The sequence below is a fragment of the Octodon degus genome, unplaced genomic scaffold, assembly GCF_000260255.1.
Source record: "Octodon degus isolate 3935 unplaced genomic scaffold, OctDeg1.0 scaffold00065, whole genome shotgun sequence".
Taxonomy (NCBI): domain Eukaryota; kingdom Metazoa; phylum Chordata; class Mammalia; order Rodentia; family Octodontidae; genus Octodon; species Octodon degus.
In genome coordinates this window covers 10,689,997-10,702,161 of record NW_004524641.1, presented here as the reverse complement: position 1 = coordinate 10,702,161, position 12,165 = coordinate 10,689,997, and the positions used below count along the sequence as shown (strand labels likewise).

The 12,165-nt window shown below is 41.2% G+C and overlaps 1 protein-coding gene across 1 annotated transcript in view; it reads left to right on the top strand.

Annotated features, from left to right (window-relative positions):
• Window positions 1–1,655: 1,655 nt before the first annotated feature.
• The window catches only part of Ppig (peptidylprolyl isomerase G), a 42,905-nt gene continuing 32,395 nt past the window's right edge, over window positions 1,656–12,165 (top strand). The window contains 1 exon segment of the mRNA XM_012515490.2: window positions 1,656–2,065. The gene's annotated coding sequence lies outside the window, so the exon portion shown is untranslated.

The window sequence follows — 12,165 nt, the reverse complement described above, 5'->3', positions numbered from 1 at the left end:
CTGGTATAAGTACTTCTGGGTAGCTTCTTCTCCTTCCACCCTGTTCTTTCCAGTCTGCTTTGTTATAGCCTCTTAGCTTATATCCTTTAATTGCTACCTTCTTAGTTTAGTTTTCTGTTAAGTGAACTGGGATGATAAAGTACTTCTGATGATAATTGTTTTGTCTTTGTAATAGTTTAACAAATAAATCTAGGTTTTCTATGTTAAAAAAATAAAATAAAATAAATAAAAAGTAGTCACTTGGAGATAATTAAATCACCATTTGAAAAACCAGGATTTGATGACTGTAAAAATAACTTTTGTGAAAATATTTGTCTTTTAATGGGGGCCAGGGCTATAGCTCTACTGGCACAAGTGCCTGCCCAACAAGCTCAAGGTCCTGAGTTCTATTCCTAGTACCAACAGATAAATTAACTTTTAAAAAATGATTATCTTTTAATGGGATTCTGTTAATCTTGCACTGAAATACCTTTATGATATTTTCTGGATGCATGTCAAGCAACCAGAACTTTGCAATTGTGCTTGGTCTTGTGATTTGGTTCTTATCAACAGAATCACAGCCAAAGTGATATGTGCAGGCTGGGGATGTAGCTCAGTGGCACAGTGCCTGCCAGTCAAGCATGAAGTTCTAGTTTGATTCCTGGTATCCCCTCCCCCCCAAAAAAGTGACATGTGCTACTTCTGGATTTAGGCCTTGAAACATAGCCCCTTAATTTCTCTTCCTGCCAGCTGAAAACCAAAGGAACACACTGTAATCATTCAATGGCAAGACTCTGGGGTATGATGGAATAACACAATGCAAAGAACCCGAGTCCCCCTTCTGTCACAGCAGCCATCGAAGAACAGACATGGCCCTCGGCTATCCCATGGCCGTGGGCCTCAACAAGGGCCACAAGGTGACTAAGAATGTGAGCAAACTGAGGCACAGCCGCCATTGCAGACGCCTCACCAGACACACCAAATAAGTCCAGGACATGATTGATCCTGGAGGTGTGCAGCCCCCCCCCCCCCCAAGAGCACAGCGCCATGGAGCTGCTCAAGGTCTCAAAGGACAAACGTGCCCTCAGGTTCATCAAGAAAAGGGTGGGGACGCACATCGGGCCCAAGAGGAAGCTGAGCAACATACTGGCTGGCATGATGAAGGCAGCTGCCCAGAAGGACTGAGTCCTGAAATAAAGCTTTGCAGAAAGTTAAAAACAACAACAACAAACGAATAACTGCAAGATCAGAGATGCCCTTTCTACTGTCCCAATCTTCTAAGATCTATTATATAAGAAATCCTTAAAAATCATAGTACTGGTGGGCATGACACTGTTTTCCTTTTAATGGGACAGCATCTTCTTTGACTCTCCATGTCAAATCAAGTTGGGGATGTTTGAGATGTCACAGATCAATTAAATTTAAACGTGTACTAAATATAATCTATACTATGTGAAAAAAACAATAAGAGACATTAATGCCTTTTATTATTTTCTCAAAGAAAACTGTTGATGGCTGTTTTTTTAGACTTTGTATCGTAGGGCTTATTACAAACTGAAATTGTGACCTCCAAGTAGTCCTTTAAAATACGTAAGCAGCGCATCAGGACGTATTTATTAAATGTAGCACTTTATCGGTGGAACTATATATATGGCAGTTCTCTTTACCCCCTCCAGGTACAGGTGATTGAACCCAGGGCCTTCACCCTGATCTACCTCTTCAGCCTGCTGACCGACTGATCGTCAGGATCTCATCATCCTGTCCACAGTCGGTTACAACTTGAGATCCTCCTACCTCCTACCCGGCACGATATGGCATTCTGATGGGTACAAAGCACTGAATCAACCGCAGCATTAAGAAACCTGAATCCCAATCCCGAGGAGGGCGTGGCGACAGGAGCCCGGGACGCTGGGGACGCCGTGCACGAGTCCGTGACACACTTCCGGCGCGACGCCTTCCCTCCACGCCGGGACCGGGGTGTGGGGGAGGGAGGCGGTTAGTGGGCTTTAGCGCCTTTTCCGACGGCGGTAGATTTGAAGCGCCTGGAAGGCCTAGGCCCAGAGAAGGGGACGTTCCAGTGGCACAGGTAGGCGACTCGGGAACCGTGCTGTTCCGGTGGCGTCATTGCTGCAGTCCGGGTGGGAGAGCGGGAAGGGCCGGGGCGGAGGGGCGGAGCTGGCGCGTCCGGCCGGGCTGAGTCAACAGCCTTGCCCCCGGGGTGCGCGGACCGTTCGGGCCCACGGGGACCCGAGGCCCGAGGCGCTGTCTCGCCCGCGTGGGCGGCCTCCGGCGCGGCCTCCAGGGCCCGGGAGGCGGCTCTTCCTCCGCCAGCCCCCGCCCTCCCCGCTGGGGCGCGCACCTCGCTCCCTGACGCATTTTGCCGCACAAGCTGTAATATGGCGGCAGCGACGGCAGCCTGAACTCCGGGGAGCCAGGCCGATTTCGGATGCTTCGCGATCGTAAGCCTGAGACGGCAGCGGGGGGCTGAGATGGCTGGTGGGGAAGGAGCGGGCACAACCTGTGTCCTGTCAAGTTAGGGTCGGTGAGGGCGGGGGAGAGTCTCAGTCACAGGGATTAAAATTGGCTACAATCTTCTCCCTTCCTGACCTCTGCCTTGCCGAGGACGGCTACTTTCGTACACACTTAAGCGCTGTGGGATACACTGTTAAACATTCGTGTAGAAGTCAAGTCCAGAGCCTTACCTTTAGCTCTTTCGTAGTTTTTCCACGTTTTCGATGAGCTGGGATCGGCGAAGGCCTGGTACTCTAGGAGGAAGGGGATGGTTTCAGAGCTTCATACGCCTTAAAGAAAAATTAAGCAATTTGGCTTATCTTTGGTCATTGAAGGCCCAGAGTCTTAAGTGTACGGGCGAGGAGAATGCCGACTCGTTCTAGAAACGTTATAAAAGCACCATTTTGTATGCTGAGTTTCTGTCCACAAAAGTACGTTCAGTGCGGCACTAAATTTCTCCAGTAGGGCACAGATACATTTCAGGCACAACTAGATGTTCGGGGAATTTGTAAGGCTGATACTAACTTTCAAAAGCTAAAACCAGAAAAGAGAAAAATATATGTGTGTTTACGTTACCTTCATTTTGTTGCTGAAGAGGGTGATTAATTGCTAATTTGTAAAGCACTTGGGGAGGTGGGAGTGAACATTTATAAAATTTTGAAATCACACCATAAGATCCAGAAAACTCAGTTAACTTAAAAGGTTGCTTCTCTTTCATGTTTTTCATGTACTTGAAACTTTACCTGTTTAGCACCCCCTTAACTATTTCGAATGGAATTATTTTTATAACAGTTTACATACTTCTCTGTCTTAAACAGAGATCATTGGGCATTGCTTCCCAATTTCTTTATGATCCAGGACTTTTTGTTTTTTCAGATAAGGTCTCGCTTTGTAGTGCAAGCCAGCCTTGAACTCATTGTGTAGACCAGGTTGGTCTGGAACTCTCAAGTATCCTGCCTCAGCCTCTGAAGTGCTGGATTACAGGCATGTGCCACCACACCTTGTTTATGAAAAATATTTAGTTTTGTAAAAAGCCTAAATTGCAAAATTGTCTTAGTGACAATCTTTTTTTTTTTTTAAGTGGAGCCAGGGATTGAACTCAGGCCCATGCGCTTGCCAGGCAAGCATTTATTCAACTGAACTATCTCCCCAGCCCCCTTAGTGACAATCTTTAAGCTACATTCCCAATTCCTCTTGAAAATTTTTTTTGTTTTGAGGATGGGCTTGAATTTATGATCCTCCTGCCTCAGTTTCCTAGTGTGCTGGGATTACGGGCCTGTACAGTTAGGCCTAGTAAGGTTTCACATTCTTTTGAGTTTTGTTTTGTTTTTTGAGACAGTGTCTCACTGTACACTCCAGGCTGGCCCTTGAACTTATGATGTGTACAACTCATCCTCTTGTCTGAACTTCCCAAATGCTTATTGTAGGCATATGCCACCATGCCCAGTTTTGTTTCTTTGTTGTTGTCATTTTGTTTTTGTACTGGAGCTTGAATTTGGCCTTGTGCACACTAGGCAGATGCTGTACCACTAAGCTATACTTCCAGCCTGGTTTATTTTTAATTCTTTTTTTTTTTAAACAGGGTCCCAGCATGTAATTCAGGTTGGTTCTAACCTCATGCCAATCCTCCTGCCTGAGCTTCCTGAATGTTGGGATTATAGGAATGCACTTCCACACCTACCTTACGTTAAATTCTTAAAGTTTTGGTGTTTTTGTTTTTTTTTGTGGAACTGGGGATTGAACTCAGGTCCTTGCACTTGCCAGGGAAGCGTTTATTCTACTGAGCCATCTCCCCAGCCCAAAGTTTTGGTGTTTGCATCTATAATTTTGCAGTATAGGTGGCCTATACTTGTTTTGGCATTTTGCATATTTTATATTTGGTTTTCTGTGGATAGCATCTCTTATTTATGCAAAAGATAATTGGTAGCCATGGATAATACCTTAGAAGGATAGACTAATTCTATTAGTTGTAACACTATCTGCACTTCTTTAAATGGTTGCCCCTTTGAGTAAATACATGTTGATATTTTTTTCCTTTGTTGCTTTACAAATAAGGTATTTCAGCAAAATCATAACAATGTTTCTTTGTAGTAAACTATGTGTTGCAATGTCTTGGCATTAGCAGTAGCCATGGCAAGTAATTATAGTGAAGAGCTTGTTGCAAACCTTCTAAGTTGTCCTATTGTGTGCATTTAAAAACATTTTAATGTTAGCCTTAAGCTTCAGTTTTCATTTTCATGCTTACATTTCAGTGATCTTCCCCTAGTTTTAGGTATATATGCTTACCATATTTTATGCCATATTTCATATTTTTATTTCTGTAGGGCAAAATTTGGATTGTGTGTGAGGCTGTTTTTGAGACACAGCCTCTATGCAGTTCAGGCTAGCCTTGGGCTAACTTTGTAGCTCAGTCTTTTTTCTTTTTTTTTTTTTTTTGTGGTGGAACTGGGGATTGAACTCAGGCCCTTATGCTTGCCAGGCAAGCGCTTATTCTACTGAGCCATCTCCTCAGCCCCTAGGAGCCCAGTCTTGAACTTGGAATGATTCTCCTGTATCAGCCTTGGGAGTGCTGGGATTACAGGCATGTGCCACCATGCCTGGCTAAACTTGGATCTTGACATTATTGGCAGTATTTTTATTTATTTATTTTTTGGCAGTAGCAGGGATCGAACTCAGGACCTTGCACTTGCCAGGCAGGCACTTACGCCACTGAGCTATATCCCTGGCAATATTATGAATAATCAGACAAATTTTGGATGTAAGAATGATTTATTTGCGTAACATGGAGTTAAAATAGGGTTAGTAGGGGCCGGGGAGATGGCTCAGTAGAATAAGCGCTTGCCTGACAAGTGCAAGGGTCTGAGTTCAATCCCTGGTTCCGCCAAAAAAAAAAAAAAATCGGGTTAGTATATCTTTGAAAGGAGTGAGAGAATAGCAGGCACAACACTGAGTCTTAGCATTTTCCAGTTTGCGTGTTTGTAGCTCAGTACTAAATAGCTCCCCACCCCCATTTTAGGGCTTCTGGTGGAGGCAGCGCTCTATTGTTGAGCTTCATCTCTAACCTTTTGGAAAAATTTTTTGTTTAGATGTTTGGTTTTTGGTACCAGGAATCGAATTTAGGTCTTTATACTTTCCAGGCAGGCTGGCGCTGTGTCACTGTGCTATAACTCAAGCCCCTATCTTTTATTTTGAGACAGGGTCTCAAGTTGCCCAGGCTGGTCTCAAATTAGCAAGCCTTCTGCCTTAGCCTCCCAGTTAGTTGTATTACAAGCATGCATCACCACAGCTATATTGCATTTTTATCTCCCTGAGATCATATGTGTAACATGTGTATAATATTTTTTATTTAGCATTGAATTTAATAGGTTATATGTTTTCTCTAGTTAAGTTTTCTAGAAGATTTGAGAATCTCAGAACTGCCTGTACAGTTAAGTTGCCATCAGCCCATTGGTTTGTGTCTATTAGAAACAATAAAGGAAATCACATTATATGGAAGAGCACAGTTCTTGACATCTCCAGATATTAGCTTGTTTTATTGATTTTGTTATCAATTTGGCATTCATGTATATACTGTTTTTGAAGTAATCCCTTCTCATTTCTCCTTTGATCTATGTGAACTACATTAGATGAGTATCAGATATACTTGTGTGATTGTTAAAGTGTTTTCCTTGAAAGTAATCTTAAAGATCTGCTGTATGGCTTAAAGTGCTTGCAAGCAGGTGCAGGGCCCAGGGGCTCCATCCCAGGGCCTGCTGTGCCAGTCCCGCCCCTGGAGCATGCTGAGACAGCAATTGAGACTGGGCGTGGTGGCGCATAACTGTCATACCAGCTCTTGGGAGGCTGTAAACTGGCAGATCACTGGGAGTCCAATCTAGTAATGAGACCCTGAACACCCTGTAGACCCTTCCCTAAAATACAAAAAGAAAAGATCTGCTGTAGTCTTATCTTACATGGTTACACTGAGAGGTGGTAATTTTGCATTAAAAACAAATCACCTGTATCTAGGAGCCATGGCAGATGGATTACAAATGCCATATTTATCACATGTAATAATTGGTTGCCTGCATCTCTGTACTCTTTCCTGGCATCCTTCAGTCAGGTTATTTTAGAATGAGCATAGCAATTATTTTCTGAATAAGTTGAGCTTGTGACCTCGTACTGATATTTTTTAAATGTACTTGTGTGTACTGAAGTAGGAGGATTACTGAGTTCAAGGCAAGACTGGTCTACATAGCTAGACTCTGCCCCCTCCTCCCTCCGGCCCCAACATAGAAAAGGTGGGCTGGAGGTGTAGCTCAGTGAGAGAGTGCTTATACTACAAGGTCCTGGGTTCAACTTCCAGCACAGCAAAAGAGGAAGACAAAACAGTATCACAAAAAATTTTTTTCAATACAATAATTCATACAAATACTAGAATATAATCAAAACTTTCAAAGTAGTCACCTGTGGGTGATTCATTAGCCACAGAACTTTTTGAAACAGGGTCTCACTAAGTAGCCCAGACTGGCCTTGGACTTGCTACCATCTTCCTCCCACAATCTCCCAACTGCTGGGATCACAGGTATGTGCCACCATACCCAGTGGCCACAGCATTTATTTGATCTGAATGAGCTACAGTTACATCTGTAAAATTCAGATTTGAATTTTCCTTGAAACAAAACTGTCACACCTGGCATTATGCTCCATTTCTGAACAGCAGTAAGCATAGTCTGCTCCCATAAAATAAAGTGTGTACATTCTAGTTTGACCTAGCTCCCTCTATTACCTAATAACCATTACCATTTGTCATCTCCCCTAAACTCAAGAACTCATCTGGTTGAATTCTTCATAAACTTGAATATGTGATACTGAATTTATTAATCTACTTTTTCATAATGAAAATACTGTTTTAATAAAATAATCAATAAGCTCACTTAAGAAACTAGTTCATTAAGGGCCAGCGAGATAGCTCAGTGGTCTAAAGTGCCTACTTAGGCAAGCTCAGGCAAGGCACAGGGACCTTGGTTTGATCCCTGGCACTAGATGCTGCTCTAGCCCTGCCCCCAGGACAGGCTGAGTTGGGCACCAAAAAAGAAAAAAGAAAACAAACAAACTAGTCCATTAAGTGCTTTCCTAGCAAGCACAAGGTCCTGAATTCAATGCACAGTACCAAAAAAAAAACTAGTTCATACAAGCTGGCATGTGGCCCACTGCTATAACGCTAGCACTCTGGACACTGAGGGAAGAGGATCAAAATTCCAACCCTACCTGGGCAACATGGCAAGACTGTTTCAAAATAAAAAATTATAAAGGTGCAGGCGCAGGATACAGCTCAGTGCAAAGGTCCTGATTTCAATCTCCAGTCCCACAAAATAAACGAACAGGTCATATGAAAATGCACAAAATCCTAAAAGCAACTTTTTCATACTTTCATTAGATTCACTTTTTCTATGCTAATGATTATGCTTAGTATGTGTAATGTTTATCATTAGTCACTTTGTCAATAAAGTAACATTTTAAATTATTAAATGCAGATTTGTGAACTGGAAGTTGAACCCAGGACCTTATAGTATAAGCACTCTCACTGAGCTCTACCTCCAGCCCACCTTTTCTATTTGGGGCCGGAGGGAGGAGGGGGCAGAGTCTAGCTATATAGACCAGTCTGGCCTTGAACTCAGCAATCCTCCTACTTCAGTACTGGAATTACAGGTGTGCTCCACCAAGCCCAGCAAGCCATGATTGATTGATTGATCGACTGACTGATTGATTTAGAGCATGGTTTTTTTTTTGTTTTTTTTTTTTTTCAGAATTGGGGATTGAACCCAGGCCTTGCGCTTGCCAGGGAAGCGCTTATTCTACTGAGCCATCTACCTGGCCCCATTGCTTTTTCACCTAATATGAATATCTCAAGCAAAAATGGTATTTTTTAGTTTTTTTTTTATTTTTATCTTCTTAATGTCATTTTTTGTTCATTTTATTTTTATGTGTTTAGTACAGGGTCTACAGGGTCTCACTACACAGATTGGACTTGTAGTGATGCTCCTGTTTTTCAGCCTCTTAAGTGCTGGGATTACAGGCATCCATCACCACACCCAGTCTCAATTGCTGTCTTAGCACGCTTGGGGGGGGAGGTGCAGAGCTGGCATGGCATCATCCATTTAAAAAATAACTTTTATAGGTAATCTCCCTGTTTGGTAAGAAAAATTAGGAAGGTATATAAGGTTATGGAGTACAAAAACTTTTTCCCACCAGATACTTCTGCACTAAACAAATACATACTATTTTTTTCCATAATTTTATTGAGAAACAAATAGCAATGAGACAGTTTCAATTCAAATTGGTAGGACAGTTCCAATAATTAACACATTGCATACTCTCTTCCTAGTGGTTATTTGCTGTATAAGATGCAGACATGATATCCTATTACGAACACTATTAGAACAAATCCCTCTATTCAGTAAGAGAATGTAACTATATATCTATCCTAACCATTTTGAATACACAGATACAAAATGGACATTCATCTGTGTCCCTTTTTTGTTTAGTTCTGTCATTTGACATACTATTTTGCTTCTTTGAAAAATAGACAAAGAAAACATCTAGTTCTTTCCTTGTCTTGTCTTTTTTTAATCTAGGAGACAGCAGTATGTAAGCAGCTATTCTCCCCTGCTCTCCTCATATGTGAGCCTGCATGTCTTACTGAAGATTAAACCCAGGGCCTTGACCATACCTCAGCAACATTGCTAAATTGCCCAGGCTGACCTTGAATTTGTGATCCTTCTGCCTCAACTTTTGAGAGCTGGGGTTACAGGCATGCACTTATGATGCCTTATTTTTTCCTAAGCTTTGTAAATTGAGTGACTATACAATGATTTGTATAACCTATGCATGTATATTATATATTATACAAATATGATTTTCTTTGTTAAGGGACAGTTAAGGCTTTTTTTGAGGCAGGGTTTTGCTGTGTGCAGATAGGTTGGATTTTGATCTCTATAATCCTGCCTCTGCTGCTGGAGTACAGGAATTAATAGGAATATACCACCAAAGACAGTTAAAACTTATAGCCTTTCAGTATTAGAGATGATAGTGATGCATTGAGTAACTTATACATAGTTATTTATTTATTGGTACTGGGAATTGAACTCAGGACCTTACACTTCCCAGGCAGGCACTTGTGCCACTGAGCTATATCCCTGGCTAGTTTATTTTAAAAATATGTGAGAATGTACAAAAAACATTTCCATAGGGCTGGTGAGATGGCTTAGTGGTCTAAAGCACCTACTTAGAACAAGCTTAACAAAGCACAGGGACCGTGATTCAATCCCCCAGCACCACATGCCAGCCAGCCCCGCCCCCTGGTGGGCTGAGCTGACCCCACACACACACACACACACACACACACACACACAACTAAATAAATTTTAAAAAAATAATAAGAAGAAAAACATTTCCACAGATGGTGTTACTTAGTCAAAATATATTGATACATTATTAAATTGACAGTCAAAGGATCCTATTATTTACCCCTTTACTAGAAACAGCATGAGGTCAGTACTTCTTATTTTTGCCAGTCTAATAGGATAAATGTTACTTATAAAACTTTAATCTGTAAGAATGAATTTATATTAGCTATGTGATCTGTTTCATGAGATTATAATTTTTTAACTAAATCATTTTTTGTCTGTAGGAGACAGGGTCTCTCTGTGCACTTCAGGCTGATCTCAAGCTCACTTTGTAGCCCAGGCTGGTTGTGAACTCATAACAATCTTCCTGCCTCAGCCTCCCAAGTGCTGGGATGACAGGTGTACACCACCACACCCAGCACTAATACTAATTCTTATTAGTAGTTGGATTTTTTTTTCTTTCTTTTTTGAGGCACAGTTTTACTATGCAGTTTGGGCTGCCCTTGAACTCACTGTGTAGCCCCATCTGGCCTCCAGCTCTCAGCGATCCTCCCTGCCCAAGTGCTGAGATTACAGGCATGTGCCACTATGCCTGGCTACTTCTTTGTTGTTAAAATTTTTACTATTATGAAAATTCAGCAGTTACAATCCCTATATAGTATGTGAGTTTTTAATACTTCTAACTATATAATACTACTATATTTTATTTTATTTTATTTTTTTTTTAACATTTCAGTGTCTTATTTTATTAGAAATAATACAAGCAAAAGTCAAAAAGAGTAACACAATTCTGTTCTATATTCTTTTTCTGAGTAGTAGGCAAATATAAATAAAATATATATATATATATATATATATATAGTAAATGGGAAAATCTTTTCATAAAAAGAAAACCTACTCTCAGGCTGAATACTATATTTTATTTTTCATTTATCATTTAGTAGACTTTTTTCTGTGGTATTAAAAAAAAAGATCCTGTGTTAGGCATCATGGTGCAGAGCTGTAGTCCCAGCACTTGGGAGACTGACACAAGTGGAGCACAAGTTCAAGGCTAACCTGTACTACATAGTTGAGTTCAAGGCCAGCCTGTGCTGCATAGTAAGACCTTGACCAAAATACATTAATTAAAGTAAAATTAAAAAACAAAATTTAAACTTGTGTTTTCAGTGGTGGTCCATCATATGAGCTGATTTACTGTGCATTGTTTCTAATTACTATTATCAAAACAAACTCAAATCTAGTTCATTTAATGTTACCTTTGCAGAAGTTCTGATACATAAAGTCACTAAAATTTTTTAAAAAGTAAAGTCAAGGGCCTAAAGAGATGGCTCAGTAGAACAAGCGCTTGCTTAGTTATGTCACTTTTTTAATGGTAGTGAAGTTTTCATTAAAGGCAGTAAAAGAAATGGGCTCTGCAGAAAAAATTTGGGCCAACTAGAAGTAGGAAAATAAGTATACTTTATTTGTTTAACTTTTTTTTTTCCCGGTACCAGGGATTCAACTCAGGACCTTGTGCTTGCCAGGCAGGCACTTATTCTAGTGAGCTATGTAAGTATACTTTACAAGTGAGAGCAGACTACAGTGAAAGAGTACAGTGGAGTAGTTATTTTAGTTTCAATGGATGCATTTTGTACCTTTTTTGTGACCATGCTGAGGATTAAACTCAAGGGCTTGGTGGTTACTCAGCAAGTGCTGTACCACTGACATACATCCTGAGCTTTATTTTATTCTTGAATTTGAATTTTGATAAATTTCCAAGGTGGGTCTCAAACTTTCAAACTAACTGCTTCAGCCTTCTGAATACCTGGAATTACAGGTATGTACTGCCATGCCTGCTTACTTTTGTGCTTTTAATTTTTTGATACATAGAGTCTGTGTGCAAGTTGGGCCAGACAGACACTGAGAATTCTTTGGCCAAGTCTTGGTACTTTGTTTTGTAGACAAGATCTTGCTGTGTTGTTCAAGTTGGCCTTGAACTCACTATGTAGCCCAGGCTGGACCTTAATTCATGGGGATCTTTCTGCCTCAGCCTCCTGAATGTTGGGATTACAGTCATGTGCCACCACTTCTGGCTTTCATTCCGGATACTTAATAGGGCCAAGGTTGCATAATGTTCTAGTATCCCCATTTCTAGTCATTGTTTTATGGTAAGGAAATTAATATATTGATCTATTTGTTTAAAATCTGTCTTGGGGGCTGGAGAGATGGCTCAGTGGTCTAAAGCACCTACTTGGAACAAGCTTGGCAAAGCACAGGGACCGCGGTTCGATCCTCCAGCACCACATGCCAG